This window comes from Mauremys reevesii, linkage group 11, assembly GCF_016161935.1.
Source record: "Mauremys reevesii isolate NIE-2019 linkage group 11, ASM1616193v1, whole genome shotgun sequence".
Taxonomy (NCBI): Eukaryota; Metazoa; Chordata; order Testudines; family Geoemydidae; genus Mauremys; species Mauremys reevesii.
The window spans coordinates 21,310,301-21,334,568 of NC_052633.1; the positions used below are offsets into that span (position 1 = coordinate 21,310,301).

At 40.5% G+C, this 24,268-nt stretch overlaps 1 protein-coding gene across 3 annotated transcripts in view; it reads right to left on the minus strand.

The window, feature by feature from the left end:
* Nucleotides 1–24,268, minus strand: part of SPATS2L (spermatogenesis associated serine rich 2 like) — a 119,813-nt gene that overhangs the window by 90,386 nt on the left and 5,159 nt on the right. Inside the window, exons 1-2 of one of the 3 annotated variants that reach the window (XM_039493674.1) lie at nucleotides 12,028–12,042; nucleotides 4,291–4,367 (exon numbers count right to left, since the gene is read on the minus strand). The exons of 1 other annotated variant lie outside the window; for it this stretch is intronic. The gene's annotated coding sequence lies outside the window, so the exon portion shown is untranslated. Of the gene's footprint in view, nucleotides 1–4,290; nucleotides 4,368–12,027; nucleotides 12,043–24,268 lie in introns of those variants that run through there. One more of the 3 variants, XM_039493679.1, reaches the window with a different exon arrangement.

The window sequence follows — 24,268 nt, forward strand, 5'->3', positions numbered from 1 at the left end:
TAGCATGCTAAAAATAGCATTGTGGATGATGCTACATAAACAGAAGCTCAGGCTGGCTGCCTGAGTCAAAGCCTGCTTAACCCTCTGGGTCTTAGCTCAGGTGACTAGATCAAGCTGCTGCTGGTGCTACAACGTCCACATTGCTATTTTTAGCATTCCAGCTCGAGCAGAGCTAGCGCAAGTCTATCTACTTATGCTGGGAATCACATTCTAGTTGCAATGTGGACAGCAAGAAAAAGGCAAAAACTGGATTTATAACTCATTCAACACGCGGAAACTAGATATTTCTTCTACACATCTTGACAAGACCTGAATATGTACTGGAAGAGCACACAGGTTACACACAAAGTCTGTGACAGAGAGGGGATATGAACCTAGATGCACTGAGTTCCAAGTCAATGTATCAGCCTTGAAGACTATTATTAAATTATTTTTCACCTCTGTGACCCTTAAAATATTAAAAACCTATAAACCCCATTGGAATCATGTATTCACAGTTAGTCCGGTTTGCTACAGATTTCAGCTCACATTCTCATACATACAGGATAAAAATGGACGGGCTGGTTTCAGACACTGATTAGCAGAAAGAAATCCTTGATATGTTTAAACAAATATATTCTCCAAAGAGATAAAAATATTGGGCTTTGGTCACCTTTGAATTTTTGTGGTAACAGAAATAAACCTTTACTGCATTTTACTTTATAGCTTGATCAAATTCATTTTCTCTCCCTCTAAGTAGCTGCCCTTTTCTATCTTCCTCAAAGGATCATCTTGCACAAAGTACTGGATGAGCTCAGAATATAAATTCAGCATGTCGTTCAGCTGCAAACCGTGATAGACCTTCACAGAAACTCAAACACTTAGGAAAAAAGGGACAGGACGAGGAGTGCGGCAATATAATATGAGCTTAATTACTTCTGGTTTTATCGTAAGGCAATGGGTATGGAGATAACAACTCAAATAAACAGAAATGAAACCAAGTGGGAAAGAATACATACAATCAAAAAAATACAAATCAATTTAGTTTCAAAATTGTTCCTACTAGCTGCTGTGCTATGGTGATGGGTGCTTTGCAAACTGCCTGTGCCTAGGTTTCACAGTGATGTAATCTATAAATAAGTGAAATGCCTTGTCACTCCAATTTCTATCCTATACACACATAAAATATAGACAAGGATAAGATTTTCCATGCAGCTTTACCATGACAACTTAACAAACCCACCATAAACCGAAGGTTGTTTAACATTAAATAGAACACTATGATGAAATTACAAGATACGTACCACTGCCTCCACTGGATGGAATCAGAACTGTGCAACTGACCATACATCTACACAGCAGCTGGGAGGTGCGATTCCCATCTTGGCTACATGTATATGCGCTGGCTCTGCTCAAGCTAGCTCCTAAAACAGCAGTGTGTCTTTGATGGCATAGGGGGCGGCTCGGGCTAGCCACCAAAGTACATCCCGGGGGGGTTGGACAGGATTGTACTCAGGAGGCTAGCCCGATCAACTGCCCATGTTGCCATGGCAACACTGCTATTTTTTAGACACTGGCTTGAGCAGTGCTAGCCCATGTATGACTACCCAAGCTGGGCATTACACCCCTCTGCTCCTTTGTAGACATTCCTTGAGCATCACAAGCCCAGTACTGCTAACAATTAATGGAGATCATCCCTTAGCTCAAGCAGCATGGACCTGTGCTTTTGAAGAAGGAAGATCTGTGTACTATCCCTGCTGCAGCAGTGAAATGCTAAGTAATTGTGATGTGCATCATGGTGACAACTGTGAATCTTATCTGTAGCAAAATAATATGTCCCATCAAGTGTACTTAACTTAAGCAGAACCCTACTACTTAATAAGAATTCTGGATCATATCACATACTTGTGCCACTCCTATGAAGAAAATAGCATACATAATGGACAGATGGAGATTAAGGTCATTTTGGATGGAAATGCTTCTTTCTAATTTGTGTACATGGCACACAGATGTTGTGGCAATGGGCATATCACAAAATGCCTAAGCTAAACAGATGTAAAGCTGATTCTAGCACAATGTCCTGCTGTTGCACATTTACACTGGCGAGAGGGACAGATTTGATCATTTAGGTGAGTCTGAGAGAAATCAGCAATATTAAAAGATGATTTTTCCTGGTGGAGTTGTGGTTTAAAAAGTGACTGGAACTGTTTAAGCTGGTAGTCTCCTCCACACCCACAAAAAAAAAAAAGGGACTTCTCCTTTCTTATAGAACATGTCTCTTAGGATTTAAAAGCTTAGGGCCAGATTGTGGCCAGTCCTTGCATGAGCACACAAGGTGGAAAGGGATCAAAGAGCTTCTCCACGTTAGCCTATGAAGTGTCTGCCTGCTATTACAAGAGTGCAGAGAGAGCTCAGGGCTGGCAACATTAGCACTGCCAAAGGAGCAGAGGATGCAGTGGGGAAGTACACGCTGCACCCTGCTTAAGGGTGATACAGTGACTGTGACCCTTGGAAGCTCCAGAAGGCACAATGCTTCCTGGAGCTCCTGGTAGGGTAGTGAGCAGGCACAACACCCTCAGTTCAGGGATTGGGTTTAATGTTGCCTTTGTATATAAAAGCTTGGAGCAGACATTTACATTTCCTGCATCTGCCTCAGCAATGGGAGTCCAATGACTGGGGGCTGCATTAATGGATTTTTCACTGTCAGCAACGGCACCTGTGGTAGAACATCATTTAAGAACATAAGATCGGCCATACTGGGTCACACCAGAGGTCCATCTAGCCCAGTATCCTGTCTTCCAACAGTGGCCCATGCCAGGCGCCCCAGAGGGAACAAACAAAATAGGCAATCATCAAGTGATCCATCCCCTTTCGCCCATTCCCAGCTTCTGGCAAAGAGAGGTTAGGGACACCATCACTGCACATCCTGGCTAAGAGCCACTGATGGGCCTATCCTCCATGAATTTATCTAGTTCTTTTTTTAAACACTGTTATAGTCTTGGCCTTCACAACATCCTCTGGCAAAGAGTTCCACACATTGGCTGCACGTTGTGTGAAGAAATACTTTATTTTGTTTGTTTTAAACCAGCTGCCTATTAATTTCATTTGGGGACTCCTTGTTCTTGTGTTAGGAGAAGGAGTAAATAACACTTCCTTATTTACTTTCTCCACATCAGTCATGATTTTATAAACCTCTATCATATCCCCCCTTAGTCATCTCTTTTCCAAGCTGAAAAGTCCCAGTCTTCTTAATCTCTCCTCATATGGAAGCTGTTCCATACCCCTCATCATTTTTGTTGTCTTTTTCTGAACCCTTTCCAATTCCAGTATATCTTTTTTGAGATGGGGCGACCACATCTGCATGCGGTATTCAAGATGTGGGTGTTTGATGCTGGAAAACATCAGGAGAACACTGATGGTCTAATGGGACAGTATAATGAAAAATAAACGGCATGGCAGTAGGATAGAGATAATAATAAAGGAATTGTTATTATTAGCAGATTTCCCTCTCATTGGGCTACTTGTTTATCACATTGATATATCAAGGGCCATAAAACATTCCTACATCTCTCATTTGTAGGAGTTAATGCGATAATTAGACCAGCAATCATCCTATGCACTTGTGCATGCAAATTCAGGCTCTGTGCAGACACTAAGGGTATGTATACACTAGGAAAATACATCATGTTACAACACTTGCTAACTGACTTATTTTAAATGTGACTTAAGGTACAAATTTCAAAAGTGATTTAGGAGCCTAAGTGCCATTCTCAATGGTGGCTTGAGGCAATTAGGTGCCATGGGTCACTTTTGAATACAGAATTTAGGGGCTTTTGACAATTTTATGCTTCGCCCTTAGTGTGGACAAGGATAATTGTATTTTAAAACATGTCAGCTGGCCTCGGTTAACATTAGGGTCCCCCCCGCACCAACCAAACTTATGGCTAAGCACGACCAGCCAACATACTTAGCCCATAGTGTGGACAAGGACAATCATGTTTAAGTCATGTTCAATATTGTGTTAACTAACATGTTTTCTAACATGATGGACTTTCCCAGCATAGACATACCCTGAGTTCTTATTATCAGATGTGCTGAGCACCATCTACAACAGACGTCGGCAGACATAGCAGGTGTTCAGCATGTCTGAAAATCAGTCTCTAAATTCATAGCTTTGTAAAAAATAGATGACAGTAAGTAATTAGCAGTAGAGGATGACGTGAATGTGGAGTCAAGAGTCTCAGAGATTAGTTATCTATAACACTATGTAAACTGTAAGGTGGTTAGTGAGAAAAAAATCAGGTGTCTCACCAAACTGAATGGCTCCAGTTTCTCTCTCTCGTTTTCTAGATAATCCAGTTGGCTGTATCTTCTACAATAGCTGTAAACTACAAGAAGAATTATAAGTTATACTGTTTCTGGTTACTGTTCTGGCCCTCTTGTCACAGGTGAGCTTTTCTTGAGTAAATCTCAAAACCTGATTGCAGTTGTCATCCAACCCTTTATGCAGACAAACACAGTGCCTAAACTGTGGTATGCTGAGAGCCACGTTGGCAGTTTGCCAAGAGCCCACAGCTCTTCCCAATTTGCATATAAATATACACAAGAAGTTTCTCAAAATAAAATGTATGCAACCACAATTTGTCTGTACTTGTACACCCATTCACAGTTAAACTGAAACTGATTTCCTGCACTGTTAATGAAAACCTGTACTGCATCAGCTTCATCCTTCCCCTGCAGTTAGAGGGGGAGGGCAGTCCTGGGCTAGAGTTTGGGACTTCATTGCTCACACTCCAGACACCTCTGGTTGTACTGTGATTATACTGGTCCGATCACCACTTGAGTCAGACACTCATACCCTTGTCATGACTTGCTCTGGAACAGCCATTTCAGCAGAGATAGCACGTTCTGCTCACTGGCCTCTTAATTAGCCTTTAATTCTCGAACTTCCTGAAGGGCAGACAGCCTTCGACAAATCTAGCTGTGTCTTCCTGGACTCATTTTTCCTTTGATAATACGTAATACTCACTCTTTATTACAGAATGGGAATATACGACTGTTCTCATATTCCACCCTTTTTATACATGGGGAAACAATCCATTTTTCAGAAAGGCCCCAGAGAGCCCTGTAGGAGTGCTACAGTAGGACATGAGTCCCACCTAAGCCGCAGCTTTTCTTTCAAAGCAGGATGCAAAGTTAATTTCTCCAGCATACAAAATAGCATGGTTCTCACTGAGTTACTGCCCCAGCAAAGATTTTTTCCAGGTTAAGTTGGAAGGGTCCTTTACAATCTAAACACATACTTTGCATGGTTAGCTGAATCTTAGATCACAATAACATTCAAAATCTAGTGGAGGAGTGGAATGCTTCAGAGTCCGATGCTTCACTGAGGAAATACGAAAGTCGTTAAGCTTGTTACAGTGTAATAAAGCTCTTCAGGGGTCAGATTGTGCATGGTAGGCACTGAGTATTAGGGGAGCCACACAGAGACTCCAGGCCCACAAGGGGAGTGTGCCTATTTCTGCAGCCCTGAGAAGGGTGCAGAATGCTCCACTTTGTGCCTCCAGAAAGCTCTGGGAGGTGTATGAGAGGGGGCAAATGCCCCACCTCCCCTCTGTCACTTTGGTGCTGGGAGGGAATAGTCCGGGCCTCCACTCAAGGAACATGGATGGGGGTGGGGAGAATGGAGAAGGCTCCTTGTGTCCTCTTCCTCATTTGAGTGCCTGAATGGATCCCTGGCACAATCTGAGTCCAAACAGACATACCTAAAGGTTTACTAGACTAGAGATTCAAAGTCAGCATATGTAACTTCTGTTTGCCATTCTACTGATTGGCATGTACTGTGATGGTTATTTTAGTACTCTTGTCTTACACAGAGGGTAATAGTGCACAATTACAGGCATTGCACGTTGGAGGATTTGGGTATGTCTATACTGCACACTCCTTTCATCGAGCGTGCAGTACATACACTGCACGCCCCCTAGCAGAGGTATAAATAGCAGTGCAGAAAGTGGGGCATTGCTTACATGTGTACAGACATGCCTGAACCCCCAGGGTATATACCCTACATGGCGCTCAATGTGCCCAAGCAGTGCCTCCCCCCATTTATACTACTATTTTTAGCAGTGCAGCGTCCCACTGCTGGAGTCTTTCCCACCGCAGGACAGACTTTGGCAGCGGCGAAAGGCTCAAGCAGGGGAGAGGCAGCAGGGAAAGACTCTGGCAGCTCCCTGCTGCCCAGCCTTTCTCTGTTGCTTTCTCCCTGCCAGAGCCTTTTATTGCCACTTGTAGCTACACACCACAGTATTGTTTGTCACTGCAGCGAGTAGCTACACACTACATGCCACCACTAGTGGTGTCCAGTGTAGACATAGCCCCAGAGTCATATCAATAGTTCTGTAGTCATGGTTGTAAGACATTTTATATTCTAAGCCCCAGTTTTGATTCCCTCTCAACCCTAAATCTGTGGGGGGGGGGGAGGCTCCTTTCAGTCTAAGTATTGCTTACTCTAAGGTCAGGAGAATGTTTGTGGAAAATTTAAAATAAATCCAACAAGCCATCAAACAAGTTCCTTGACTTGGAAAAATGAATGGGTCTGTCTATTCGGCCAATTGTTCTCACCGTTTTTCTCCTATTGTATTTCAGGAATGGTTTGGGTTAGAAAGTTACAAATAATCTCATGTGCTTGTTCTCAAGGAGCACTCATGAGTGTTTAGGATCACATTCATGAGGTGATTCAAGTCAGAATTTCAACTCTTGTCCCTTGAGGTTTCTCATGGAAGTGGGCTATTTTTAAATTAGAGGACTAGTACAAAAATAATTCAAAGTCACGAATCTCCTTATCTTCTGGACTCTCATCACTTTAAAATGGTGAACGTGATTTTAAACCAAAAAGGTAGATACTATATTTAAAGTTTGCACAAAAGTAAAGTTTTATGGATATTGCAAAAGTTTTCTCCCTGGATGATACTACATACACCTCCACCCCACTATAACGTGACCCAATATAACACGGGTTCGCGTATAGCGTGGTAGCAGCAGGGCTCCGGCAGCACTTTAAAGGATCCGGGGATCCGGCTGCTGCGGGGAGCCCTGGGCCCTTTAAATCACTGCTGGAGCCCTGCCGCCACTACCCCGGGGCTGCGACAGTGGGGCTCAGGCAGCGCTTTAAAGGGCCCGGGCTCCCCGCAGCCGCTGGAGCCCAGAGCTCTTTAAATCTCCGCTGGGGCCCTGCCGCCGCTACCCCAGGGCTGCGGCAGCAGGGCTTGCCGGCGATTTAAAGGGTCCAGCACTCTAGCTGCTGTGGGGACCCCTGGGCCCTTTAAATCCCGCTGGAGCCCTACCGCCCCTACCCCGGGGCTGCAGCAGCAGGGCTCCACCGGCAATTTAAAGGGCATGGGGCTCCCCACAGCGGCTGCAGCCCGGAGCTCTTTAAATCACTGCTGGAGCCCTGCCACCCCTACCCGAATATAACGGGGTTTCAGCTATAACGCAGTAGGGATTTTTGGCTTCCCACGACCACGTTATAGTGGGGTAGAGGTGTATGTCAAGTTTGACAAAATGAGATGTATTCCTTTGAAAAATAAATAGATTCATATGAGACTTTTCTCCCTAATCTAACTACCTTCCTGACTCATCATTTTGTTCTCTCTAAATGTTCAATGGCAGATAATCAAAGAGAACACTATACAAGAAATAATGACTGGAGGAAGAAGAGAGAAAGTCAAGAGTAAAGGTGCAACACTTAAAAGGGAAGCTCATTTCATTTTTATTATCAAAGAAAATAGTGTAGCTTTAGTATGGAAATGTTTTAGGCAACTTCCCATCATAAAGAAAGATCAAATTTAGAAGTGACTTCATATTTTCAAACTGAAAAAGACTCTACAGTAGGAATATGCTCTTTTACTCTCTAGGAAAGAATGGAGGCTTTAAACATAGTAGCAAATTTATAGTTAATGCTTGGAGGACATATGCTCTGCATTCACATAGAGCCCAGTGCCAGCAGCAGCCTTGAAAATCCTCTCTCACTGTTCTCTACACCTCTTCTGGCCGCCAAAGTGTAGAAGTGACCTTTGGGGAGCTGCATGTAGTCCCTCACATGATGTCCCCACCTCCTGTTTTGAATGCATCGGAGAGAGCTAGAGAGGTTGTAGCCAGCAATTTGTTGTAAACATGGCTTTCACAGATTCTAAGGCCATTGCAAACATCTAGTCCGACCTCCTGTATAATACAGGCCACAGAACTCCCCCAAAATAATTCTGCTACTGTGTGCTCAATGCCCATGGAGCTTTTAAGGCATGATGCAGTGCTGTCCTAAAGCCACATGCATAGTAAAAAGAACAGGGAGATGGCTGGATAGAAGACAAGAGGCAGATCTAGACCTTACTGATGGCCAGACACGGAGAGGACAGAAGTGGAGAGTCATGGCTCTCTCTATTTTTAAGCATCACTTCCTTCTGGGAAGTTCGATACCACATCTGTGACCTCATGACTGTGATGTTTACTTGCTATCTAAAGGCAGTTTAGCCTGTTTTCTGTTTGTTTGTTGCAGAAAATACAGCCAGTTTTTTTTTGCATCCATTACAGGTGTATTATTAATAACCCGATGGGACAGACTAATTCCCCATCTCTCCCAGATGCATGTATATCACTCTTTCTCCTCACCAAGAAATCTGGTCATGTATTGAGCTTCCAGAGAAGCAGCATTCTTTGGGGAATTTTTTAAAAATAAAACCATGTATAAATCATATCAATGTATGCACTATCACATGTCTTAGAGCAGTTACCTCTTGCAGCCTACTTGCAGAGTATTGTTTGAAACAGGGCTCCATTAACGTGTACTAGGGAACTTTTAGTGCAAGCCAGCAGGGTCCACATGGGCCAGTTAGTATACAACACACTTGCCTGCACTAGAATTTACCCCCCTCTAATGTGGACTATGGCACTGTGTAGACAAGCCCTAGGTAGGTGTCTATACTTTGTTCATATTGGTGATGCCTACATACCATATGGCTGAATCAAGATCTGCTAACTTGATCCGAGGTGAGAATTTCTGCAAAGAATACAGGAGACCACACTTCTGGATGGTTCTGTCTAATACTGTGAAGTTACATTTATTAATATTTGTAAAGTGCTTTGAGATGCTGGGGTGGAGGCTACATAAAATTGCACAGTATCATTAATAATTACTGTTACTATCCCAGATATGCCAGAGCACATCCACAGCAGTTAAAGTATATACATCTCCCTCCCTGCTCCAAACAGAATATACACATATACTCATCCCCTTCCAGGGGTGTGGCTTCATCAGTAACTAAAATAACAAAGCAAAACTCATTTTAAGTTTCCAGCTGTGGCTGCCTCAGAAAGACACTCCATTCTTTTTACATGGTGATTGGGAGGTAACTAGAGCCACCTCCCAGTATGAACCAGCACAGTTTGTATCTTTATGTAGGATTCCAGTACCTGAATTCAGGGTGTGTCAGCAGAGGAGCCTAGTAAGCTGCAAAGAGGCCTAGAAACTGCTTCTACACACAGATAATATAATATATTGGAAAACATATCTTAAAAAAAAGCTTATCTTACTACCCCAATGCAGTACTTGAGGCAAAAAGAGAAGGCCATTACAGAAGCTGCAGAGAATGAATGGTTTTGTTTTGTTTGGATCTGTACAAGTAGCCCAGCCCATAAATAGAAACCAATATTTACATTTGCTCTACTTTATTTGAAAGTTGTGGGATTGACTGTAATCAAGGAACATCACAGAGCCTGGGAGAGCTAGTTAAGACAACCCTTGGGTACCCATATTAGCCACCCAGTGCTCCATGCTGAGAGGTGCAGTGTGCCCCCAATTCTTACTGACTTCAATGAGAGCTGAGGGTGCACAGCATCTTTCAGGATCAGGCCCTAATTCTTTTAATCTATAGGTCTGGTTTAAATCCCAATATGTCAATTGTGGCCAGATAAATGTCCAGAGAAGTGTCATGGTTCACAGTTAAAATGGATTTCTATGACCTATGTTAAAAAAACACTCCAAGGTGTAATTAGAAAATCCCTAGAATGGGCCCATATAAATTTTATTGACTGTGTTAACTTGCACGGAATGTAATCTAATAATTATTTTAAATTATTTTTAAGAAAGGATCATCAAAAAAAGTTAGTGTGTTCCAACAAATACCCACAGTGGTATTATTCTGGGCACAAACTGTCACCCCATCCATCTCTAGCAAGCCAGAACAATTAAGCATTTTACATTTACTATGATTAAGAAATGGAGTTATCTGATTCATGGTTAACAATGCAATTGCAACTATTTTCAACTGGCAAGTCCTCCACTTAATCTGTCCCTGGCCTCCCAATGGAATAACAGTAGTTTCTGAAGTAAGTTTTATTTCGTATCTTTCCCAAGTGGAACCAGTTGTGCCCCCACTCTGTTGGTCGGAAAGGGCTGCCAGAAGTTACATACTGACTTTTTCAGCTGCCCAAACAACAAACTAGAGATTTCCTTAATAATTATCCCAATAGGCTTTTTTGTTTGTTTGTTTTAAAATCACTCCACTGTACCTTAAACAGTATGGCAGGCACAGTCAGAAGATCCTTTGATGTCAGGATACGACTTTATAAACAGTGATTTTCCTTTTTTTAAAGATAAAATGAATTACTAATCAAAACAAACGCTAAACAGAAAACGTATGTCTGAACATGTAAAGTGTTTTAACTAAGCATGAGCTGGAATTTTAGAAGACAAAGCAAAGTGTGTATCACACGTACAACAAATAATGTGTGATGCAAAAGATACTAACACCTTATATACGGAGTTTGTGGTGCAATTTAGCAGAGGGAAATACAGCAGCTAAATGTAATGGGCATATATATGTTGTTAAAAAACTCTGGAAGATATAGAAAATATTACAGATATAGTGAGTACTGGATAGCTGAGGGGACTGGCAATCCGATTCACAGCTTTGGCTTTCCTGGTCACAATTTTAAAATCAAGCCAAGTCTGTAGGGACAAAAAATCATATTGTTCAATCTTTTCAATACAGTCCCCAATGGACAAGTAGACACATACTGAAAAGTCACCCCTAGCAACACCGGCCCTTCCATGTCACACTGAGATGCATGGACAGGGTGGTTTGGGGAATTTGTACTGTGGTAGCCTTTGCTGTGCTCGTTCTGTTGGTCAAGAGGAGACTTCAGACCCCATGGATGTCAAGTCAGCACCTTCCATCTGCACTAAGTTCTCCTATATAATTGCATAATCAGGCACAAAGCCTAATGGAGCAGACAATCTCTCCCAGGGCGTGCAGGGGGAGGGGAATTATCGCTGTACACTATCCACAGCAGTGGTGCATATTATTCCCAACAGTGCACCAGCTTGGGTCCATGGGCCAGTGTAGTGGGGAATGGGGCATGGCCTCACCCCTATCTGGGTGATGTGTCCGCTGGAAGGAGGCAGAACTGAGCATTATCAGAGACTGCTGTTGTGATCTGCCCTTGCACACCTTCCCATCCCATGCACTCATGCAAAGGCAGATCACTGTCTGCTCACTGTATTTTTTTCTGTACAGTGTGTTTCTGTGCTTGGGTTTTTATATCATGAAGCTCTCTGGGTTACAAATTTTCCCTCTGATATAAAGCCCTGAGCACACTGGTCTTTATTAAACACTCCATTTAGAAGACAAAAAAACTCTCATTCTTGCATACAAATTCTAAGAATGGGGTTGTAATGGAACTGTGTGATGTTTGTACAGAGAAATGATACTGAACTCAATTTACATATGTAACGATAGCATTAGACTGATGTTTGTCGTACAGAGGAGGAGCAAAATTACCAGTGAGACCTTCAGTTGACGTAATCATGAGTGTAATGAGAAAACTCATTCCCATGTGGTCAGTATTTCACATCACAAAAGGAATCACACGTAGCTCTCCGAATCCAAAGAGAGAAGGCTCTATGAAATAATAATTTGTGCATTAAAGCAGCAATTTCATGAGAATTATAAACAAATAAAAAAGTTGGGAGCAAACTTTAACTTTGGAATTTACCAGTTCTTTTGATCTTCTTCAAGCTTTTTCTGCCTGGTAATAAGTAGAATCACTGTTCTTACTCTTTCACAAATGGCATTGGTTGGACAACATATGTATTTGGAAGGGAAACAGCATGAAAAAATAAATTATTTTTTAAAATTGTGAGTTTGGATGACATCGAGCTAAATTCATCTACTTTGCTGTAAATCTGGAGTTATTCCAATGAAATCACATTTACCCCAGTCTAAAGGAGATCTGAATTGGGCCCAGGGTCTGCAGACCAGTACCTTTTATACTGGTAATTTATTCAGGATTTAAGCATTTATTTATTTTTTTAAGAACACATGTATATTTTCTGCTGTGCCCCAGCAACTGACATATAACTTGGCACTTCTGTTCTGAGTGTCTTTGATCCAGCAATGTGCACTTACTCACATGACATATTCTGCATATTTTATGGTATGCTAAAAAAAAAAAAGTTATGTTACAGTTAACAAGGGAAAGCTGAATGGAAAATGCTACGTGTATGCGACGTGGCTGAGTTGCCATTGCCAATGCAATCTTATCTTTTGGAATTTCCTGACTCTTGCACATTTAATCCTGAAAGCTCAACACTGCATTTAAGTTATTTATTTTTAATTTAATTTCCTAGTGGTTCTGTTTGTTTGTTTTTAAGAAAAAAGGGGAAGAGGATAAAAAATAAATCTGGCTGTAATCAGCCTGCACTGCTTACAACTCTAGAGGCTTCAACAGAGGACTCTGCAAGTTATTTTAACTAATGTGTGACTTATAGCTTGGATTCTGCTGCATATGAGCTGTGCTCATTTCAGTCAGTGGTATTAAGCAATCTGTATGACCTTCCTGAGGTGGGCTTTTCCTTTACTATAAAAAGGTATGTTTTTAACATGGTAATAAACCCATATTAAAATCCTGGGTGAAATCCTAGGTGTACTTCAAGTACCCCTGGACCAGCTGACACATGTTAAAACTACAATTTGCTTGTCTACACTAGGATTTTAATACATGTTCACTAAAATTAAAAACACAACTTTTTCCTAGTTTTCACATGGCCAGTGGGGCCAGTCAGCTAGAGGGGCAGTCCCTGACATAAAAGTAAAGCAGCTCTTAGTGTCTATTCAGAGCTAAATAGGTTCATATACTAGGCTGAGTTGTTTCCTACATGGTTTGCCCTGCTGAAGTGTTTCCCAAAATGGAAGGCACAATCAGATCAATTATTCTCCAGAGTCTGATCTTTCGGTTTTTTTTTAGAAGAGTAAGTTTCTACCTGTTACTGTTGTGAAGGAAACCTTCAAAATGTGACCTGAGTGTAACTGAAGCAAAGATATCTACCTGAGTTTGCAGAGAGCCTGAAACATGTTCTGAGGGATGGACTGCCCTATACCTTTTTATGCTAACTCAGATGCCAATGATGATACCTTAAATAGCACCACTGTTAACTATTTCATTGCTCATTAAACACGTAAGAAAGGTGAGGAAGCATCACATGATGAAAATCTATACAAGTGTTTCCCAAAGTGGGAGCATGGGCGTGAAGGACTAGCTGGGGGCAGGGCACAGATGTCGTCATTTGGGTAGACACACTAACGCTAGCTCGAGCTAGTGCACTAAAAATAGCAGTAGGGAGATTTTTGCAGCACAGTTGGTGGCTCATGCTCGCTGCCTGAGTCCAAGCCCATCTGACCCCCTAAGCCTGAGCTCCGGTGGTTAGCCCAAGCTGCTGCCTGTGCTGCTATGTGCACACTGCTATTCAGTGCTAGCTCAAGCAGAACTAACGTAAGTCTGTCTACACAGGCTCAGAAGCAGGTTCCCATCTGCAGTATAGACGTAACCTAAGATCCTCAAATAAAAAGGCAGTAAGTGCATATTACCAGGTGCTCAGAGTCAACAACAAGTATGGTGTATCTGAGTCTGGTCATGGATCTGGATGTAGTAATTATTTGGGTACAATAATCCCAATGGGAGTTGCCCAAATCAGTCTTTATAACAACAGGATTCCATTGTGCATTATGAAAAGACCATCCCTGAGATATCCAAACAAGGATCAACTGTTGGGTCAATATCCTTTTCAGCCCCATTGACTGTACTTATATTTATAAGTAAAGGGCCTGATCCTACACACCTTAAACAAATAGTCTTTATTCATAAAAACAACAGGGAGTCTGGTGGCACCTTAAAGGCTAACAGATTTATTTGGGCATAAGCTTTTGTGGGTAAAAAACCCACTTCTTTGTAATTTTTACCCACGAAAGCTTATGCCTAAATAAATCTGCTAGTCTTTAAGGTGCCACCGGACTCCTTGTTGTTTTTGTGGATACAGACTAACACAGCTACCCCGAGTCTTTATTCATGTTAGCAGTACCACTGACTTCAATGGGACTCTTTACAGGAGTAAGTATTACTCCCATAAATAAAGGTTGCAGGATTGGGCTCAGGAGGCATAACTGGGCAATGGCCAAAGTATTTTTTTTCTTTCTTTTTGGTAGACATTCAGCAGAGGAAATGTCTGTAGCAAAAGGGTAACAGTTGTTAGCCTTTTCTTTCATTGCAATGCTGATTCAGAATACTCTTCCTCTTTCAGAAAATCTGGAATTTGCTATTAGAAAAACAAACTACATTTTTGGAGCTAAAATACAATGATATATAACAAACTTTACACATGAAATATATTGTTGCTGTGACTGGGATGTATTCAGCAATAAATCTGCATCACAAGACAAAGATCTGTTCTTTGCCAAGATAAACATACAAAGGCAGTACAGTAATATCCATTTCTGGCAAAGGGCTGAGAAACCAGAATCCAGTGATAAATATCTTACTAAGTCTCTTTATGGTGGAACTTCTTATGAGAAGTGCAGGGGGGAAAAATCCACGACATAGAGGCACTGGGTAAAATCGTGCTATACAAACAGAGGGATTGATCTTAAATTTCTCAGGCAGTCAAGAGTGACCAGTGCCTGACAGAATCAAGCCTTCAGAAGAGATGATGAAGCAACAACATGCTGTTTTGAAAAAGAGAAATGTCATTTCAGAAAATTCACAATACAGATACTGCAGATAAACCTTACAGCCAACGGGCAGATTCATGATAAAATGAGTTACACCATGTTGGCTTTTGAACATTTGGCATATGGTTCAAAGAGGAAAAGCAAACATACCCTGGCATGTAGGTTGCAGAGGGCAAGTTTTATCCTCCAGTGTAATAATACGGGGAACTTAAATATAGACCTACTGTCAAGACTGTATTAAAGGAGCTGACCTAAAACACAGCCTCATTCATGATCATCTACATCGAATGGTTGACAATGAGTATGAAGCTGAATTCTGGCAGGAAGCTAGCTGAACAGCAAGGCTGAGAACCAAGTGACATACTAAAACCTTGACAGAATAAATTGTACACTTGACAGTGTAAAGATGCCCAGCTGGCCAGATCTCTTTAAGTACCTCTGGTGCAGTAATCTAACTAATAACTATGGGCCAGTATACAGAGAGAGGTACAGCAGATCAACCTTTATCCAGATCTTTTCCCCTATAAAGTTTCTATGTGTTATACAGTTATTATCTGTGACTTATTCACACCAAGCTGGGAAGTAAATCTCGCCTGCACTAGGTGCTATGCAGTAAGTGGAGAGGGAATGGATCACTTGAAGATTGCCATATTGTGTTCATTCCTTCTGAAGCACCTGCACTGGTCACTGTCAGAAGACAGGATACTGGGCTAGATGGACCATTGGTCTGATCAAATATGGCCATTCTTATGTTCTAAATGTTTTCGTGGACCATGCTGCCATGCACTAACAGTTCCTTAGCGCGATCCTGATCTACAAACACATAGAGGCACAAGGTGAAGTGACTTGTCCTATGTCATGCAGCAGCTCATTGGCAAAGTTGGGAAGAGAACTTAGGTCTCCTGACTCCCAGTCCAGCACCCTCCACTAGACCACACTAGGCCTGAGTTTGACAGACCTTTTGTGCAAACTTTCAATATATGAAAGTATGAGAGGCATTGAAATGTTACAGTATGTTTAAGGTTACATTTGATACAAACTCAATTTGTAAAAATATTGCGGTTTATATTCATCCTTCCAAAACTGTCATAAAACTTCACTACTCCATTCACAAAAGCTATTCTCCCATCCATCATCATTCATCCTCCACAAAAACAAAACAAAACAAAAATCCTGAGTGGAATTTTGCAAGGTTGTATTTTTTAGAGTGTTTATAGTTTTATACAAATCAGATAGACACCTTAAATTTATATCAATATATAACAGTATTTTTGTTTAGTTTATAATGATATTGTATTTCATCCTTACAGAGTATAATTTATCTGTTGTTTAAGAAAATAAAAATAATCTAGAAAGAAATGTGTGAGGAGTGGTATTCCAAGCCATGGCCCCGTGTTACAACAGAAAAAAGTTTTGCAATCCCCATTCCCATCCAGCTATAAAGAAAGGGAGAGTTGTCATGACTGACTCCCTCAAAACTGTTTACGAATCCCCTGAGGGATGCAACTCCTGGGTTAGAGAACTGGTCACAAATGGAAAAATTTAAACATGAGACATTTTGAAAATGTCAAATTCATTTTTGTTTCACAAGTATGGAAAAAGAATGATTTTTTGGGTATTTGAAATTTTTCAGTAAATGCTTCATTTTTCTGTCCTACTAATCCCCCTTTTTTGCCACTGACAAACAGGGGGTGGGGGAGAGGAAGAGAAAGTCGGGGGAGAAAAAATGATAAACCAAGAAGAAACCCTCCTCCAAACAAAGCTAAATTACTACATTTTTCATTTTCCAATTTTGTCAAAAGGGGAAAATAAACTATTTTTTGGTGAACAGTACCTTTTTTTTTTTTAAAGGTGTGTTTTTTCAGTGTGTGTGAAGAAACTCTACAAGCAAACAAACAAATTCTCTATGACCTTTGTTAGAATTTCCAGTAACAGAGAATGAATGGGAGGCGGGGCGGTCCTAAGGAACAGGGGTATCTCCTGTCACAACAGAACTGTCTAAATCACTTGAAAGAAACTTAGGAGAGTCATTATGACAGCACTAATATGGAGCAGAGAGAAGTGTGATCTACAATCACTATCAGTGGAGGAAAATAGCAGCAGCAAAAGAGAAACAAAAGGAAAGCTACTGCTAAGCCTTTCTGCAGCTAAGATAGCATGCAGGTTAACAAAGAGTTAAGCATAGGATTCAGACAAATTTAAGGAAAGCCTTAAAATTTTAATTATATCTGAACAACTGAAGTGGAACCAAGACAGAACATGGCATTCTACCAAAGCAGAAAGTCCAATGGGTTTCTAAAACTGCCATTAGCTGATATCCACAGATCCCAGAGTCTCTCATAAATCTGGTACTTGTGTGAGACCAAGACTCTTGAAAAGGTGCATCTTCTCCTTATGCTGCCACTTTGATCTAAATGTTGCTACTATGGTATCATACTCATGGAAGGTTGAAAGATAATGCACATTTTTCATAATAAGAATTCAAAAGCCTGAATACCAAGATAAAGCCTAAGACCTAAAGGGGGCAAAGCAGACTTGGTTGTCTAACCAGTGCTGGTCAGTGCCATTTCAATGGAGAGCTGCTCAGCCAAGTAATCTTTAGTGATTTACACAAGAGAATGAAACCTATGAACTGGGAAATCAGTTCCTACACAACAGAATGGAATTTCCACAGATTTAATTATGTGAAAAAGTTACTGTAAAGTACACAACACTTACCAGAAATACATGCAAGTTTTCAGTCATGAAGCACCTATCTTGGCCTTAATATTTTATATGCATTTTGCATACAAAATGGAATGGCACATTGAATGGGCTATTTACAAGAATTGCTGAAAGGAGTGTTCTCGGTATGAGTGATTCTATTCCGAGAGCCTGTCATTTGGGTGAATAAATCTTTGGGAGTTCAATGTACTGAAATTCTTGATGTTGCCCACTGAGGAATGCTCACATCTGTCAGTAATCACACGAATATTATAGTCTTGCTTCTAACATGCAATAGTTAGGATTTGCCAGCATTTCTCTTGCTGAGTTCTAATTTCAAGGAGTTGCTATAGATCATTCATATCACATCACATGAGGCTGACGCTTGGCATACAAGTTATCAGCCTGGATGCATTTTTTTAAATTGTATAGACTGGTTTAGTCATTTTGAAGGGGATATAATTTTTTCTCATTTGATTTGCTAAATTCTAGGTGAAGGCAGATAATCCTTAATATAGACAAAGCCTTGTTTGGATTCTGGGGGAATATAGTTGGAAAAAGTCAAAATTTTGGTCCAGATTCTGCTCTCATTTACATCAATGCAGAAACAAGCCCTAAGAACACATATTTGATATGCACTGTCACTACACTGTTGACAACAGAAGAAACCTACACACAAAAGCTCTGTTAAAATAGCACTGAAATTCTGACATACACAGAAAGCACAGCAAGTCAGCACTGAGAAAAGCACAACTTTCTCAGCCATGCAGCATCCCTGCATTACAGCATATATGGCATACACAGTTCTTTGACCTCCTGTGTACCACATGTGCTGTAACTGGGAAGTATAAAAAAGCTTGTTTAGGGTTCCTATGGCAGATATGATTCCAAACGTCCTCACTTCTTTGGGTTCGTGGCCATCTCTTACAGTAATGCACAGTATTTTTTTTTATTACAGCAGCAAATATCCATTTCTACATCGCCACTAAAATCCCAAATATTATATTTTAATATTTTGAGAGCATGTCACACACACAACCCCCAGAACTCCTCCATGTCCCATTCTTTCTATTACTTATCTTTTAATTCAATTTACGAGAGCTCCCCCTTCCAATGCTCACAGAACACTCGCCAAATCATTGCTGGTGCCACCATCCTAGTGTCTGAAGAGTGCTGGATATGACTCCCTTTATAGTCCATCCAGAAGGGATACAGCTCAGCAAGGTTCTCTGACCTGTGCTTGCCCAGTGTATTCTCTCCACAGCATTCCTGACGTATAGTGCAAGAGACCAAGACTGCACTCTAACCCTGGTCTCTTTGCATGGTAGTGAATAATAATAATGATAATATCTAACGTTAGATCAGAACGTGCTTTATGGAGGAAGGTTAGTATCATTTCCTCCATTTTACCGATAGGGAAATTGAGACACAGGAAGGTGAAATGACTGGCTCAAGATAATCCACGGGCAAGTGGTAGAGTTGGGACTAGAAGCTAGATCTCCCGAGTCCCAATCCAGTGTGCTATCTACTAGTCCACACTTACCACCAAGCCACAAGATGAGTTTTATCTGTTAAGCCATTTCTGAAGACTTCAGCAGCCAAAATGGGCCGTGATGCTGCAGCAAGATCTACACAGGCGCTGAGGTCTGTCTGCTTGGAGTTCATTCCAGGATTGAGGCCTATACCATGGCATAAATTGTTCCTTTTTTGCCATACTCTACAGTAACTTTGGCTTAATTTTTATAGAATTTACAGTCATTGAGTATTTAACATGAACCAAGCCGCCCCCTTTTAGTATTATTTTGAAAATGAAAGTTCTAAAATGTTCAGGCTATAAAAACATGCTATTGAGTCTGATTAACTGTTGAGTTTTCATTGGTTTATTTCTTTTTTAATAAGAATCAATAGCAGAATAACTAACCTTGTTAGGGTTTAACAGACCTTTGCAACTGCATAATTATCCTTGTTCAATATAACAAACCCCTTGCTATGGCTTAACAAATCTGGTTTTGATCTTTGGCAAGTCTCATTAAAATGCTTTGGGAAGTACCACCATTTGGTGGGGCCTGAGTTTCAGAGGAGCTGAGCACACACAGTTCCAATTAACTTCAGTTATAATTTTGGGTGTTCAGCAGCTCTGAAAACCAGGCATCTGAAGGGCAGTTAGAGGCCTCCTACAAGGAAATGAATTAAGAGAATCAAAACAACGCTAAGGGTCAGACACAGTGTAACCTAAGGAAGCAAGGGAGTCATGAGTTATGAGAATCTTAGCTCAACCTGTTAGGATAAAGAATAGTAACACATCAGTCTTTCTCAAGAGGTGGAAGATCAATGGTTGAATTTGCATACAGTACCATGGGTTGCCAAAGTAGGCAATAACAGTGTGAATTCAGAATGCTGAGACTGCCTTAATTCACCATTTCCTTGCTTTTGCAGCTTTATTTTATATATATATATATATAAGCAACTTCCATCTCAAAGCACTTTATAGATTATTGGCCCAATCGCAAAATTGGCTCAGCACTGAACACTACATAAACATAGGCAGCATACAATACACAGTATGCTGCACAATTGTGTCTATTGGATGGTATTCTTGGCTAAGGGCAACGAGACAAATCCCTTTTATGAATCATGCTGTGAGATCTCTAACATATATATTGGACACGGAGGGGACCTCAGTTTGACAGGTCTCTTCCAAAGTACCTCATGCAGTAAGTGGTTTCACCTACTTTGGACATAGCAAGGGCTGAGTCTATCCTGACATGAATCAAACCTGAAGTGTACAGTACTGCAAACCTGATACAAAGTACTACAAGCCATTTAGAAGTTTCAAGAAGTCAATCAAATCTAGCATGAGAATTTAAGGTCATTAAAAACAAAAGCCATGCTTTACCACAAACATTAAAAAAGTCACAGGGTCTTGCATCAGTTTCAGACCAAGGTAACTCCACTGATGTCAATGGACTCACTTCTGTTTTACACCAGTGTGAGAAGAGAATCAAGTCCAAAGAAATTACAGTTTGTCACCATAATTATTAGAATAAATAATTATTTGCTTTATTGTAGCACCTAGACACCCCAATCATGAACCAGGCCCCACTGTACCATACTTTTTCCACACCCTTTTAGGCAAATAGAGCAACATTATATGCCAGCACCCTTCTGCTGCAATAGACACTGTCAGGTCAACACGTGACCACTACACCATATTGTATTTGGACAGTTACCCTTTTTATGATTTAGCAGTCACTACCATATGCAAAAAAGTCAATGCTCCTATTGAGATTTACTCTTCTTCCAAACAAAACCATTTTTGTCCTGCCTTTGTAAAACCTTCCGATACACCTACAGTTTTGTTAAGAATGACACTATTAAATGAGCAAGTCCATCGAAGATCAATTATGTGTATAAAGATGTATGTTACAAAGACCTTTCATAGGTTTAGTAATACAGGTCTGTCGTATCTTACGCACATTTAACATGCGCAATTTCAGCTTTACACTGTCGGCAAAAACAAAAACAACAACAATAAAAGAAAAATTACAATTTTAATACTGTACCTGTAGTGCGGGCGATTCCGCTCGCCATTACACTCAATGTAATTTTGACTTTACGTGATTTTTGCTTTACGCGCTGACTGCGGAATGTAACCCCAGCGTAAGATGCGACAGACCTGTACACAAACAGATGACGACAGTTTGTGCAGTGATGGGGAAAAAGAAGATACTGGGCTAAATTCTGTGCTTGCTTACATAACTCTGCACCCCGTTGGCACCAGCAGGTGTAAGCCAATGAAGAGTTGGGCTCTAAATCAGCAAAAAGCGAACTGCCAAAGGTTCACTGGTTCAAATCGGATTCTTAACCAATGGTCCAGACCTGTGGAAGGTCCCTAGCACTCATTTCCACCATCCACATGCAATTGTACATCCAGTTTCAACATTGCCTCAAACAGGCCCTCCCCCGGTTCCCAACTCCTTCTCTGTAGTCCCAGAGATAACTACAGCTTAAATATTTTACACAGGGTAGCATTCCTACATAACAGAGTTATTCCCCATAAATATTGTAAAGAAGAGTCCAAATAGTAGGTTTTCCCAATAGTGAGTATAGACCACAGACTTTCAGTCAAGAGAGCATCACATTCATGGTGTGTAACAGCATTTAGCATGTTGAACTCCGCTGACATTTTCACACACTGTTGGAATCCACATATTAAGCTTGTCTGACTTAAATGCAGCGTGAAAATTTAAGCCACATATTAAATGTGGCTATGGTCTAATGTGTTTAGAAAAGTTATGCAGATTTTTTTTAATATATAAATTTTTTTAAGAGAAGATATTCAGTTAACAAAAATTACATGTCAGTAATGTAAATGCTTTGGGTTTGGACTCATTAAAGGAAATATATAAACTTTAGGCTCAGACCTGAAAAACCTAATTATAAGTAGGTATCAGCCTCACCATTAATCAGCAGTAAATAGGACACAATTCTGCAATGGCCTCTGTGGGATTAAGTGGATGACCTCACAGGTCATTTGCATCTCTAATATCTAAGATTGTATAATTATTTAACTATATTGGCAAATTATAGTTGTGCTCATACTTTTAGACCACCACATCAGCAAGAGAAGTGTTATACATATTGTAAATTCTTTCTGCTTCTCCAGCCATGCCACAAATTTGTTAAGCACTCCTATATCACTCCTCACATTGAGTAGTAGGTTAGGAGGTCAGAATATTCTACCCAGAGAATATTCCACCATGGTATTTTTTATAACTATTAAGAACTTGGGGTAGACACAGATAGAATGATTGATAAACGCAATTCAGAGGTACCCTCCCTGGGAAACTTTGCTTCACAGTTCTTTTACTGGGGCCAAATAAATAATTAGCATTTTCATGCTCCAGAGTCTATAGAAATTAATTTAATCCTCATGACACCACTGTGAGGTATTCCCATTTTAAAGAGATTGACGCTGGACGAGACACATAATCACTTAGCCTCAAGAACTCAAAGTAAGTCAACACTGAGCCAGCATTAGAATGTAGGACTTTCTGACTGCCAATCTTACAGTTGTATAACTAGACTATACCACTCCCTTGAGGTGCCATCCATATTAGATACCAGAAGAGGTACCATAAATAGTATAAATAACTTGGAAACAGTTACCTACATGTTATACTCTGAAGAGCTAAGAAGTCATTCCAGTGTATCAGTGTGTATAAATAACAAACTGCATAAGACTACTCTGTTTTAATTTAATGCAAACCTGTCATTTAAGGACAAAACATCTACCATATTTTTCCTAGCTTTTGTTGGTTGTTATGACACTTACGTTGTTATTCAGGTTTCACTGAATTCTTAGTAAATTTGACCACGGTGTGTGCATGTGTGGACACACACACACACACACACACACACTTAAGCTACCATAAGCTATAAACCTATCTTTAATAAGAAAGCTAACCTCAGTTCAGTGTAACCCACTGGTGAGTGAGCTGAGTATATGCTAAGTATAAAACAGATAATATTGTCTGATCCTGTTCCACATGTTCTAGAATAGTGAGATTCATCAGCCATTTTCTCTGAGCATTATCCTGCAATATGCCAGTAACATCATGTCTAACCCAAATGTAAAAAGCTTTCTTAGAGCCAGATCCTCAGCCAGTGTTAATTGACTTCAATGAAGCTGTGCTAGTTTACACTGGCTGAGAATCCAGCCCTTTCTGTTCCACTGCAGAGAGATGGCATTTCAGAGCACATAGAGCTGCTTTATCATTTGAACTCTTACCCTTTCAACACTTGAAAGATGAGAATCACCAGTAATTTAAACACTGGATACAGTATGCAGCCATAGGCCTTTTTTTCAGTCAGAAATCTGATAGAGTGAGTACTGGAAGGCCTACCAAAAAGGCCAATCAATACTCATTCCTTGAATGACCGCTTGAAAATCAGTGACCATACAACACTAGACTGAAAAGAACTATTTCCTGAAGCTGTCATAAAAGAATAAGGGGACATGGAGTCTACAATATTGTAGATACATTTGTAAATCATAGTTTAAGAAAATCTTCAGTTTTATTTAAAAGAAGACTTGTAAAAGAAAGGGCATTGTCAAGATTATGCCACAACCTTGCATGCAGACTGTGTATTTTTAGATTAGTCTTTTTGTACTTGAAAATGGATTGATTGACACATTTTCTATTATTGTTGTTCTTCTACAGAAGAGGTTTAAGCAAATGATGAGAGTCTTGATTTTATTCCAAAACTCTAATTAGGGACTGCAGCACTATTTGCCTTGTCTAAGAAAAAAATCATTAGAGGATTTTTTCCAGTTCAAAACCCAAGAAAAGCACAGTTACATATGAATGATTACTAGGCACCAGTTACAATGTTTTAAGTTATCACTTTGATAATTCTGTGCAATTGCCTTCATCCACATAACATAAGGTGGCTCCTTCATCAGAAAGTCAATTTTTATATTGAATAATCAGCATGTGATCCTGAACAAATCTTAAAGTCTCTGGTTC